This window comes from Misgurnus anguillicaudatus, chromosome 1 (assembly GCF_027580225.2).
Source record: "Misgurnus anguillicaudatus chromosome 1, ASM2758022v2, whole genome shotgun sequence".
Lineage (NCBI taxonomy): Eukaryota > Metazoa > Chordata > Actinopteri > Cypriniformes > Cobitidae > Misgurnus > Misgurnus anguillicaudatus.
Window position 1 is genome coordinate 7,631,447 of NC_073337.2, and position 12,798 is coordinate 7,644,244.

Sequence of the window (12,798 nt, forward strand, 5' to 3'; positions counted from 1 at the left end):
AAATTATGAAAAGGTATGAAATAATTTTTTTTTTAAACAAACAAACTGGTTCCCTTATGACATCACAGTGAAGAACCTTTATTTTTAAGAATGTAACATAATAAACTCAGATGTTTATATCACATAGATGGGAGCACATTTTGTAAGAGCCAATGGCGCCACCTGGCGGTCAGACAAGTGGTAAAGCATTAAAAAGCTGTGTGAAAGATGGACAGACAGACAGGTACTTACAGAAGGTTGGACAGGTAAACTGCATGTCTAATACACTGTGATCCCATTACAGCATGCAGGTAAAGTGAGGTGTGTCTTTAAGAGAAAGCAGCTCGAATACCCCAGCAACAGTGTATTACTGTCATCAATCACTCGACCGTCCACATGAGAATGAGATGAATGAACCTCTGTATCTCTGTAAAGGAGGAGAGATAGCTCACCGCCTGCCACACACATGCATGCACACACAGCTATCAATTATCATCAATCAATCAATGTTATACTTACAGTAATTCATTCGAAAACATCTTATCAAAAATGTCACATTATATTTACATTCATGCATCCAAAGTGATTTATATTGCATTATATTTATAGTTTTTTTATATGTGTTTTCCCTGGAATCAAATCCATTCTATAATATATAACAAAGTAATATATTACATTAAAGAAGAGCATCATGCAGACAGACAGGAAAGAAACAATAGCCCGATGTCACGTGACCACTTGCGTTGAGTAAAAGCCATTCAATTCTCTATCCAATAGGCCCGTATCTCCTGTCAGAGTGATGTGATGACAGCAGTTAGTGTGTTGAGTAAATAGAAAAGGCCAGCGGTCAGCAATGGAAATGGGCTCTTAGATGAATCAGACAGTGGAATCTGATGCAGATAAAGGCTATAACATACTGTACAGACTTTTGTAAGCAACTCATTGACACATTCATGGTAGTTCTTGACCGGTTTAGCACCAATAGCCACCATGATGTTGCTGGGTTGCAAGGGTGGTTGCGCATTAACCTGATTTAGAGTTATTTGCTGTGTTGGAAAAATGTATATAGCATGCAAGTAAACTTAGTCAGCTGCATCCCTCACAAGATGCAAAAAACGGCTAAAACATATCTTTTTTGTGTGTACTTCAATGAGAACATAATGAATGCTCTGCTTCTGAAAAATCCTATAATCCTTTCTCCTTAAACTGGTGTTGTCTCTAAGAACTGTTGATATGTCATAAGCTGAAAGTAACTTTAAATAACATTTCTCATATGATTGTTTTCCTCACTTTTATAAGTTGCCTTGGATAAAAGCATCTGCTAATGCCTCAGTGTAAATGTAGTGTAAACTAGGGACAAATTGCTGTAAATGCCTTCATAAAGCACCGCACAGTAGCCCATCGACTGCAGAAAACTTCAATATTTAATGTCAGAGAATAATATATATTTCCAAACCTTTGACCTGTGTTTGATGTGCAATCCCACATTAAAACAGTTATCTCCTCTTCCTCAAGGGCAATGCCTTTGACACACCTTCACATATTTTTAACTGAAAAGTAAAAGTAAAATACACAGGCACACAACCCTATTCCAAAAGCTATTTGAAGCACAGCTGACAACTCTGTAGGGGATATAAAAGAGCTGTTGTTCATCAATCAGGTCAAAAACTTCTTCGGCAACCACATCTCCTGCTCCACAAGCATCTAATCACAGTCTGCAGGACAGACTGACACCTACAGATTCATTCATAAGGAGATGACCACCAGACTGTCTGTGAAATTTAACAACATATCCTTGTCACAAAGACTCATAATTACAAGTCAAGACTTGATTACAGTGCTTTTATAATTAAGCAATAAGGTACTCGAGGCAAGTGCCGCATCGTGAACAAGCAACGGCCGAAGGGCGTTGTTAGGCACGACGCGAAGCGGAGTGCCTGCAACCCCTTCAGCCGTCACTCATTCACGACACAGCACTTGCCTCGAGTACCTTATTGCTTTTATAAAACGGTTACCACACAATATTAAAGTAAAAAAATATTAGTGCAACTTTCATGAAGTTAAATCAATAAAAGCATTCCTTCCGCTAGAAAAAATAGTCCCTGAATGCAAACAACAACATGGAAGCTAAAATAAAAACAACAAACTGTTCTCAGACTTTGTCTCATTATATGTTTATGTGTTGCTAAGGGTGTTGCTAAGGGCGCAGTGATATTAAATAGAACCGTTGGGTGAAGAGGTCATAGCAGTGTTTTATCGTGAATAAAGCACACCTATTGACCAATCAGAATCAAGGATTGGAACTAACCGTTTTATATAAGTAATTAATAGTAAATAAATTCAATGGTTCCATTTTTTTTAGAAAAAACATTTGGACACTTGTATGTGTAAATGTCATTGAATAGCATAAAAATGTTAATGTAGAGATCAATTGTTAATAAAGTGGTGTTTGTGGTATTTTGATTGTTAATTTTTTCATGACTGTAGTGTATTTGGTGCAATGTAATTATGTTGTGCAATGACTTTATAGGATGCGCATGAATTAGAACTTAAACAAAAATAAACATGTTTCACAAAACAATACAAAATTACAATTGGAAAACAATAGATCTTTAGAAAAGCTATTGTGTAGTTGCCAAGCAGAAAATGTTACAGAAGTCAACGTGATGGACACGTTGACAGCAGTTCATTAGAAATGATGGCTCAGAAAGAAGGATCTAGAAAAGCTTTACCATCTTTTGTTTTGTAGATGCACTGTGTTTGATACCTTGTGATGTAATGCAACAACATAAAACCAGATGAAAGTTACTTTTAAAAGTAATGCATTACAAGTTACTCCCAAAAAGTAACTAATTGCATTACCTAGTTACTTTTCATGGAAAGTAATACTTGGGTTACTTTTAAGTTACTTTTGCGATACTTTTTCTTACTTGGATGAAGCTCGATCTCTTTCAGGCCTTGCAGATGTTTTTATGACTGAAAGTTCTGCATTCAGAAATAACATATTTCCATCGAAAAAAATGTCAAGCTCTGGCCTGCCATCTCCGTTTCTAACTAAAATACTGCAGGACTTTAAAAACCAATGTAATGTGAGACCATCTATACTTTATTTTTATAAAATAAAGATATTTTATGATATTTACAATATTTCAGTTACACTACATTTGTACTTTGTGGTAAATGAGTATACAGATTGAATATACAGTAATTTTATACAACATGCATTTTATGAAAATATAGCAATAAAACCTAAATCAGTGTATTTACAAGTTTTTACTATTTTAAAGATCGAAGTGAATTCTTTAATCAAAACTTTCAAACCTTTGTACAGTAAAACTAGGTTATCTTTAATCCTGCTGCTTCATTACTTTAAACTCTGTTTTAAATAGGAATTAACTTTAAACTTGCAGAAAACTTATAGATTTTTTTTCACCCCATTGGCAGATATTTTTGCTTGTTGTAAGCTTAAATTTACTTAAATTTAGTCTAAAAACCAGAAACTTTTTTCTTAGGTCATTTTGCACATCAAGAAAAAGCATCTTAATTTAAGGATTTTTAGATATTTCTACTAAAAACAAGCATGGCTTTGAACCAAATTTTTTTCCCAATTGGTTCGTTCCGAACAGAAACAGTATTTTAACGTTTCCGGTTTTTGGTTCAACCCTAAAATCGACATTCCTGAACCCGTTAGAACAAAAAAATAAAGCTCCCGAACCCGTTGATTACATTCCATGTCCGCTGTGGGACATACAAATAAGTAGGCTGATCATTAGGACATTAAACTTAAATTATTAGTCTACATAATTTTCCTTAAGTCTCTATCTTGTCATCAAACATTAAAGCGTAACTAAACCCCTGGTCAGAGCCTGACTCCACCCACTGGCAATATTTGAAAAATGCAAGAAAAGTGGGCAGATCCCATCGGAGATAGAGGGGACGAACTAAGCTCGTACCAAGTGTGTGGTGAGATCGTAATAAGGGCGGGTGGTGAGCTTGAACCTGCTTACCTCACGAGTTACTTTTTGGACCCAACATCCAATAGAAAAATTCAACTGCAGTAGCCACCGTTCAACCTGAAGAGGGCAGCACTCAGACATTTTTACACCATATATTGTAGTATTGAAACACTTTATATACAAATGTCAAAAAACTTACTAATCAATGAACAGCACTAATAAAGCATCATTCTTACAGATCATTAACTAAAAAAAGTTGGTTAAGGGTTTAGTTACTCTTTAAAAAAGGCTACATTATGTAAGCGGCATAACTGTAATTCTGACATGCCTACATTTGTTGAGTACACAAACATGTGCGCACACACAGACGGAGGACGAATTCCAAGCGGCGCTTCGGGAAGAAGATGCAGCATAAACAGTCGCTCCACATAAAGTGAAAATTACATTGTTTTTCAGTGCTTTATTTGCCAAATGTATTTTATACATCAAGAGTTTTGATCTTTGAAGGGCATAGGGATAATCACGCTTGATTGGGCTTGAGTAGGCTACTTGCTGGTGGCAAGCTTCTCAATTCTCCGATGAGTCAACAACGATCGGAAGTGAACTTCACTGAGTCATATTAGAGAGAAATCTTGTCAAAGAACGGAACAAATAACGGTACTATCTGATCACCATTATTTTAAATAAACGATTCCGTTTCGAACATATATTTTTTGAAAGTTTCCGGTTTTATTTCTGTTCCTTGCAAAACATCAAAAGTTTCTGGTGTTCGTTTTTGTTCTGTGAACCGGTTCAAAGCCTTGAAAACAAGACTAAAATACTAAGTAAGAAAGTCATTTTTTGCAGTGTACTATAGAAAAGTAATATATTATTAACCCAACACTGCATAACATTTTTTAAACTGCAACTTCAGTGTCCTAATTTGTGACACTGTCTGTAAAATCCAGACTCATAGTCTAATGATGATCTTAGGAGCATCAACATTTGATTTCACATCGATTTCAAGACCTTCCTCATGGTCAATATTAAAGATATCAAGATTATATTTTTACAAAATGCACTTTACAGTTTTATAATTTGTAGATGTAAGACAACTTTTTTATTCATTGTTAGTGGCCTGTCGGGGTTTTCCCTCTCCACTTCCTATTATAGATAATGTTATGTTTTTAAGAATGCAAGTTACAAAAAACGACTTTACCTGGGTTTTCACAAATACTGGGTCACAAATATATATATATATCTATATATATCTATATATATCTATATATATATATATATATATTGAGGACACTGTAAATTTACATATAAGCAATTAGCTTCGAAGATGATAACACTCACATGACACCTTTACATTTCACTGATAACTCAACACATGAATGAAAGATGTCACTGGGTATAAAACTAAAGTCAAAAGAATAAGATAGGTGGATGGGGAAAGATATCAAACTCTGTAAAGAGACCTTTATGTACACCTTACTGTCCATTTTTATCAACTATTGCCATAGCCATAATTGCCAAAAAGTCCCTTGTGAAGTGCACAAGCTGCCGGCTCTTTTATAACTCAGACAGAGGTTATGTCACGTACGCTGGCCTATAAGGAGCTTGTTTATGACCTATAATAAGGTTAGACTGAACACACACCCTCTTTACTCAGTATCAGATACAGACTGCACACTTGAGTCATCTCACATCGTATGAAGTCGGATCCACATCACTGTGTATTTAGGAAAAAAGTGCCCAATGAGGTATTTGACAAAAAGTGACCACAGTCAGTAAAATAAAACTCCTGAATTTCACACAAACAACAATTCTGAGTCTATGCACAAACTTCTGCTTAAAGTTTTAATGTCGAAGTCTGCGTTGGTATCAGCTCTTTGGATAAACTCATCTCTAAAGAAAGCATTAAAACAAACCAGTATTTGATTATTTGTCTGCCAAACCAGTTGGTTCACTTTAATGGGCATAAGACAAGACATTATTTTGAATGTCTAGTCTGGCAAGATTGATATTTTCAAGGTATCAAGCACACATTTAAAATGTACTTTTTAACTTGGCCACATGATGGGGCTAGTTGATCAGGTTTAAGTTTATACCTGATAAGAGACATTCAATAATCTCACGCTCCAGCAAGACTGCAATTTTATCTTCTAATCTGATCATCATGGCTGACAGTAGGACTCTTAAATGAAAAAAATAAAACCATTATACGAGCATCGTCTCTATTACGGTGCTTAAATTGAGGTCTGAATCTGAGTCAGTCCGGGGAGAGCATGTTGGCAGCTGTACAGAAAGCTGCTATCGGGCTGAATTCAGACAGACGCTGAGGGATGATACACACACTGATACCCAGATGAGAAACAGACAGTACAGTGGAGACGACTGGAGCCGCTTTAAAGGAAATATAGACTGCAACTTATCAGTCGGTGTTGATCATTTCTGCCTCTCATATTCAGTTCTGTATGGATATGATGAGACCTCATGCAACCACAGACGTGACAATGATCAACAATCAATTTTTCAGCCTGGAATTGGACAGATTTTGGAGATGAAACTTCAGTCACGAGCATATAAATAAAACATATCTTGAGTATTCGGTGATGGTTTGACCCTAGCTGTATTGTGAGTGCTCAACAAAGCCCTTCCTGACAATGTGGATTGGTTGTTGAATTTGAGTGCGCAGTTTGCCAACACTCATGTGTAGAAAAGTGGCATGCATGCATGCAGCGACATGCATTTATTCAGCAACATAACCATAAACAAGCATCTGTTGGTACAATGTAACAACGTTATAACATTGCACTGAACCGTAATACAATGTGCATACTTGTGAAAACTGAATGGTTGTGTAAACCCCATAAAGCAAACATACAGCAGCAGGTCTGACAGCATTACATGATAAGTTGTCCAACGGAAAGATTTATTGACATACATTGTTCACACAACATTTTCATTGATTTACAGGATTGTACTTTGTAGCCATCTAAACTTTTCAGCTAACTAAACTTTTCTATGAACTATGTGCATTGGCAGAAAACAAAGTTAAATGTAGGATAAACTCACTACCATTTTATCCGGATTATAAGTCGCTCTGGAGTATAAATCGCATCAGTCAAAAATGCGTGTTGAAAAGGAAAAACATAAGTCGCAGTGGACTATACGTTGCATTTATTTAAAAAAAATTATTTCACAAAATCCAAGCCAAAGAAAAGACATTTAATCTGGAAAGGTTAAGTTTTTCAAATCAACAATGGCACACAGAACAGCAGGCTGAATAGGTGTCCGTACATTTTAAAATTAACAAGACAAGCCAAATCAAGTTCAATAGGTCCCCAAGTCATTCCGCATCACTGAATCCATTGAATTACATAAATACAGGAGCAGCACAGAGTGGACTCTCGCGGCTGTAGACGGTAATGGTTTCTCTTCTTCATATGAAATAATTTTGATGTATAAGTTGCACCTGACCATAAGTTCCAGGCCCTCCAAACTATGAAAAAAGTGTGATTTATTACCGTCTGGAAAATACAGTACAATGACACCAGGATTTTGTCAATGGACAGGATTTTGCTAAGCTGATTTTATAACGCTACTATATAATTGCTAGAATGTTCTGGGTAGTTGTTAGGTGAACAAAAGTAATATAACAGCTTCACAAGCTATAATGAAATAGGTCACAAGCTGTAATGAGATAAATAACGAGCTATAATGGGAAAGATAACTCGCTATAACGCATAGATCACAAGCTTTAACAACATAGGTCACAAGCTATGATGACATAGATCACAAGGTATAATGGCATAGATAACGAGCTATAATGGCATAGATAATCAACTACAATGGCATAGATTACGAGCTATGATGACATAGATCACAAGCTATAATGGCCACGATAAAGAGCTACAATGTCATAGATCATAAGCTATAATGGCATAATCACAAGCTATAATAGCTTAAATCAAAAGCTATAATGAGATGGTCACAAGCTATAATGGCATAGATAAAGAGCTACAATGCCATATATCATGAGTTGTAATGACAAAGGTCACAAGCTATGATGGAATAGATCATGGGCTATGGTGGCATAAATTACAAAGTACAACGGCATATATCACGAGTTATAATGACATAGATTATGAGCTCTGATGGCATCGATCACAAGCTATTATGACATAGGTCACAAGCTATGATGAAATAGATCATGGGCAATGTTGGCATAAATCACAAGGTACAACGGCATATATCACGAGTTATAATGACATGGATTTAAGGTCTGATGGCATCAATCCCAAGCTATAATGACATGGATCACAAGCTATGATGGCATAGATCACACAATGTGATGGCATAGATCACAAGCTATAATGGCATAGATAACAAGCTGGTATAGATAATGAGCTACAATGGCATAGATTACAAGCTATGATGACATTGATTTTAAGCTATAATGCCATAGATCACAAGCTATAATGGCATAGATCAAAGCTACAATGGCATGGATAACGAGCTACAATGGCATAGATAAAGAGCTATAAGGGCATATGTCACAAGATGTGATGGCATAGATCAAAAGCTATGATGGCATAGATCACGAGCTACAATGCCATAGATCATGAGCTATAATGACATAGATCACAAGCTATGATGGCATAGATCACGAGCTACAATGCCATAGATCATGAGCTATAATGACATAGGTCACAAGCTATGATGGAATAGATCATGGGCAATGTTGGCATAAATCACAAGGTACAACGGCATATATCACGAGTTATAATGACATAGATTAAGAGCTCTGATGGCATCGATCACAAGCTATTATAACATGGATCACAAGCTATGATGGCATAGATCACACAATGTGGCTGGGCAAAAAAACAAAAAAAGTTATAAAAAAGATCACACAATGTGATGGCATAGATCACAAGCTATGATGACACAAATCACAAGCTATAATGGTATAGATAACAAGCTACAATGGCATAGATAATGAGCTACAATTGTCACGGTGATCCGTGTCATGTTTTGTGTCTGTTCTATATTGTCATCACCTGGACACTTGTTAATTATCACATCATTCATTCCACCTGTGTGTCATTAGTCTTTGTGTATTTATACCAGTGTTTGTGTCACAGTCATTGCCGGATCATTGTCGCTGTTCCACGTCTGTTCCTGTTGTTCTCTGTTTGAGTGTTCCTGTGTTACCTACCTGCCCGTTGTTTTACTCCTCGTGTTTTGTTTCTGTTGGTTAATAAATGTTATTTATTCATCTGAACTTTGCACATGCATCCTAACTTCCTCACTCCTGCATCCCAGTCGTGACAACAATAGCATAGATTACAAGCTATGATGACATTGATTTTAAGCTATAATGGCATAGATCACAAGCTATAATGGCATAGATCATAAGCTACAATGGCATAGATAATAATCTACAATGGCATAGATAACGAGCTACAATGGCATAGATAAAGAGCTACAATGCCACAGATCATGAGCTATAATGGCATATATCACAAGATGTGATGGCATAGATCACAAGCTATAATGGCATAGATAACAAGCTAAAATGGCATAGATAATGAACTACAATGACAGTTTACAAGCTATGATGACATAGATCACAAGCTATAATGGCATACAGTAGATCACAAGCTACCATGGCATCAAGAGCTACAATGGCATAGATAACGAGCTATACAAGCAAAGATCTTGAGTACAATGCCATAAATCACTAGTTACATTAGCAAATTAAAATTAGGTTTAAAAATATCCAGAAAACCCCATCAAATAATCCAAACAGTGAGACGCCCTACACCAATGAGACTGAGATGGAAAAATACCAAACTACACTGAAATATTCTTTCCCCCAGAACAATGCATATCTATACGTGATTGCAGATGCCGCAAACCGCAAACACTTTATCACTGCTGAGGCAAATGGTAAAAATTCATCATGTTTGAAAGAACAGTAATAAAAAGAAAATAAAAACAATCGTAAATGAAAAGGGCAGTGTACTTCAATAGCCTGCATAGAGATGAACGGTTATATGAATCATATATCTTTCCCCAGAAAGTCGCCCTTTCATATTTCATAAAAATGGCCAAAAAATACACCTTATTGGCATACTGAGGGTGTGTGGAAATAAAGGAGGAATAAAGATATGAAAGAAGCAACATAGAAATGGATGAATAAATGGATTTGTATTAAAACCAAGGAAGTGATGTCATTAAAGTCTGGCTCTTGTTACTTAACATCTGATTTTAATGGCCAATTAAACAAATGAAGTTTCTCAGTGCTACAACACGTATGACCCTAGAGACAGCAACCAGCAAACCCAACCTGACGCTGCTGTTTGCTCTGCTGGGCCGACTGAAGGCATATAGGTTCAAATAGTGCCTCATTAAAGAATCCTCTGTTTCTACACCTCTAAACCACAGGATTAGGAAGCTGATCCACTGCAAGAGTCAAGAGCACCATAAATATTTAAGCAAATCTGAAGCCTTTCTTAGCATTTATTGTAACACTAAAGTCCTCAGACAAAAGCTCTTGAAAGTAAAAGAGCATGACTGAAGTGTTGACAGTGACATTATGAACAGTGCTGCTAAGGATTTGGATTTGAATGTAGTTTAGATAAATAGAAAGTACAAAGTATGTATCATTCATGTTAATAAGGTTGGGGTTTGCAGCAATTCCCCTATAATTAAGCATTAGTAATGCTAAAAATGGCAAATGATATCAACTAGATGACTTGTAATGTTGGGCCTACATGCCAATCAGTCTCAAAGCCTTTCCAGTGGGATTCTCATTGAGGATTATGGGATACAGGATTGGATGGGCGCTGACCCAAAGCCCTGCTGAGCCAGCAACGCTTCCGGCCAATTCAGACTCCGATGCAGAGCTCAGACTGAGGTTTGCTGTATATAATTCAATACCTCACAGACTGATTGAGTTATGCAGTCTAACATTACCCAAAAGCACATTTATAATTCTGACAAACAGTTCCAGGCTCTAAACATTTGGTCAGCACATTTCTGAGTGTTTTTTAAATAACAAAGTTATGGCTTTGTTATCTTTGAACGCAAAAAAGGCCATTTGTCACCAAGATCGCTTCGGCTGTGTCTTAGCCTTTATTGCATGTAAAATGGCTGAGTTTTTTTAGTTCTTTTTGGAAAGGTTCATGACTCAAGCTGTCAGCAGATGGCACTGTGGTCCTGGTGACAGATGTGCAGTCATTGCGAGTATGAGAGAACGCAATTACTGCTGCTCAGGGAAACAATTAGGTGAAGTCAGACCTCGACACTATGCCGCCGCAACCCAGGAGAAAGGGAGGAAGATATAGAGAAAGCCCACTCCTGCGTTTTTCAGCTTTAATGCCCGCAGGCGATGGCGAGCAAGAGGCAGAGAAAGAGAGAGAGAGAAAGAGAGAGACCCTCTGGCAGCAGTAGTGTGTTAGCTACTAATAGGATGCAGCATACTTCAGCAGGGTCCTGTTTGATAGCACAAGTGTGAGTTGTGTACATGTGTGTTTAAAACTGAACGGTGATTTTACAGGATGCTGCTTGCACGTGCATTGGCATTGCCTTGATTTCTGGATGCTTGGGGTGGTTGCTAAAATGTTTTAGGTAGTTGCTTTATGGACCGGCTTGAAGTGATAAAGATTCTTTAACCACATTACTCAGTTGATCCCAGCCGGTCGATATACTACCAAGCGGCATGAAATACCGTGCTTTTATTGCTTTGTTAATTGTGATCTCTGACCAGTCCAAAACTCTCTTCATAAGGGTACCTCAAATATTCTGGCTGTGATTGCATCACATTGCACGGCGATTTCATGTTCAGTGTGGACAGACAAATTGCTTGTATCGAACAGTCAGAACACGGCGTACAGCTATAGAGTTTTTACGTGTGTTTCACATCCGTAGCATAAAAGGTGCGAGATAAAGTACACTGTAAAATAAAACTTGAGTTGAAAAAGTTTGGAAACCAGTGTAAAATAGTGTATTGCTGCGTTTACACCAACTGCGACAAAATCGCGTCTACCACGCCTAGTTTGCCGCTTGAACAGTTTGAATGCATTCACGCGTCTAGAGCAAAGTAGGCGCGCGGAAAAAGCAAGCATTTGACCCGCGTCAGAGACAAAATCCGCTTCTTGTGGAAAAGGCAAGTGCTATGCGGTTGTCTGTTTGCAAGATGGCTGATGTTGATTGTGCATTTATCAAGAGAGTTACCGGTTTGTATTTGGTCCCCTTACTATAGGGGGAAAAATAAACGGTGCGGGTCGATAAACGTCACGTGACTCAAAAGTGAAATGTGTATTACAACTTACCAGGTTGCCCAATGTCCTCACTGACACTCTTCCAAGTCAGGTCCTTTTTATTCCTGTCTGTATAGAAATAAGAACTTGTGTCGTATAGCTCCGGGTGACTGCTCACGGACAATATCAAGCGTTCCTTCATGCTGAATGTGTGACTCCGGGTGGAGCAGGCTCCTGATTGGTTAACACGGAGCGAAATTCCGCAAAAGTTCAAATTTTTCAACTCGGGTGTCAGCCGCCAATTCGCATCAAACGATACAACTATACAAAAGTTGCCATTTACATACTAGTAAAACAATAATGTCTTCATTGGCCAATGTTTGCATTACAGGTCATGAATGGGAATTTTGACTTCTTTTTTAATTTTAAAAATCTATATATCTATATCTCTTCAGTCAGCATATTGCATATTGTGGTTTGATGTAATACTTAAAAAATAATGTTTACTAGCATGTAAATCGCATCTGTTTTCCATTTCTTTATTATAGGCATTATTTTAAAAAATTGCAGATAAACTATTGAAAATGGATAATAAATAACATTTGAGT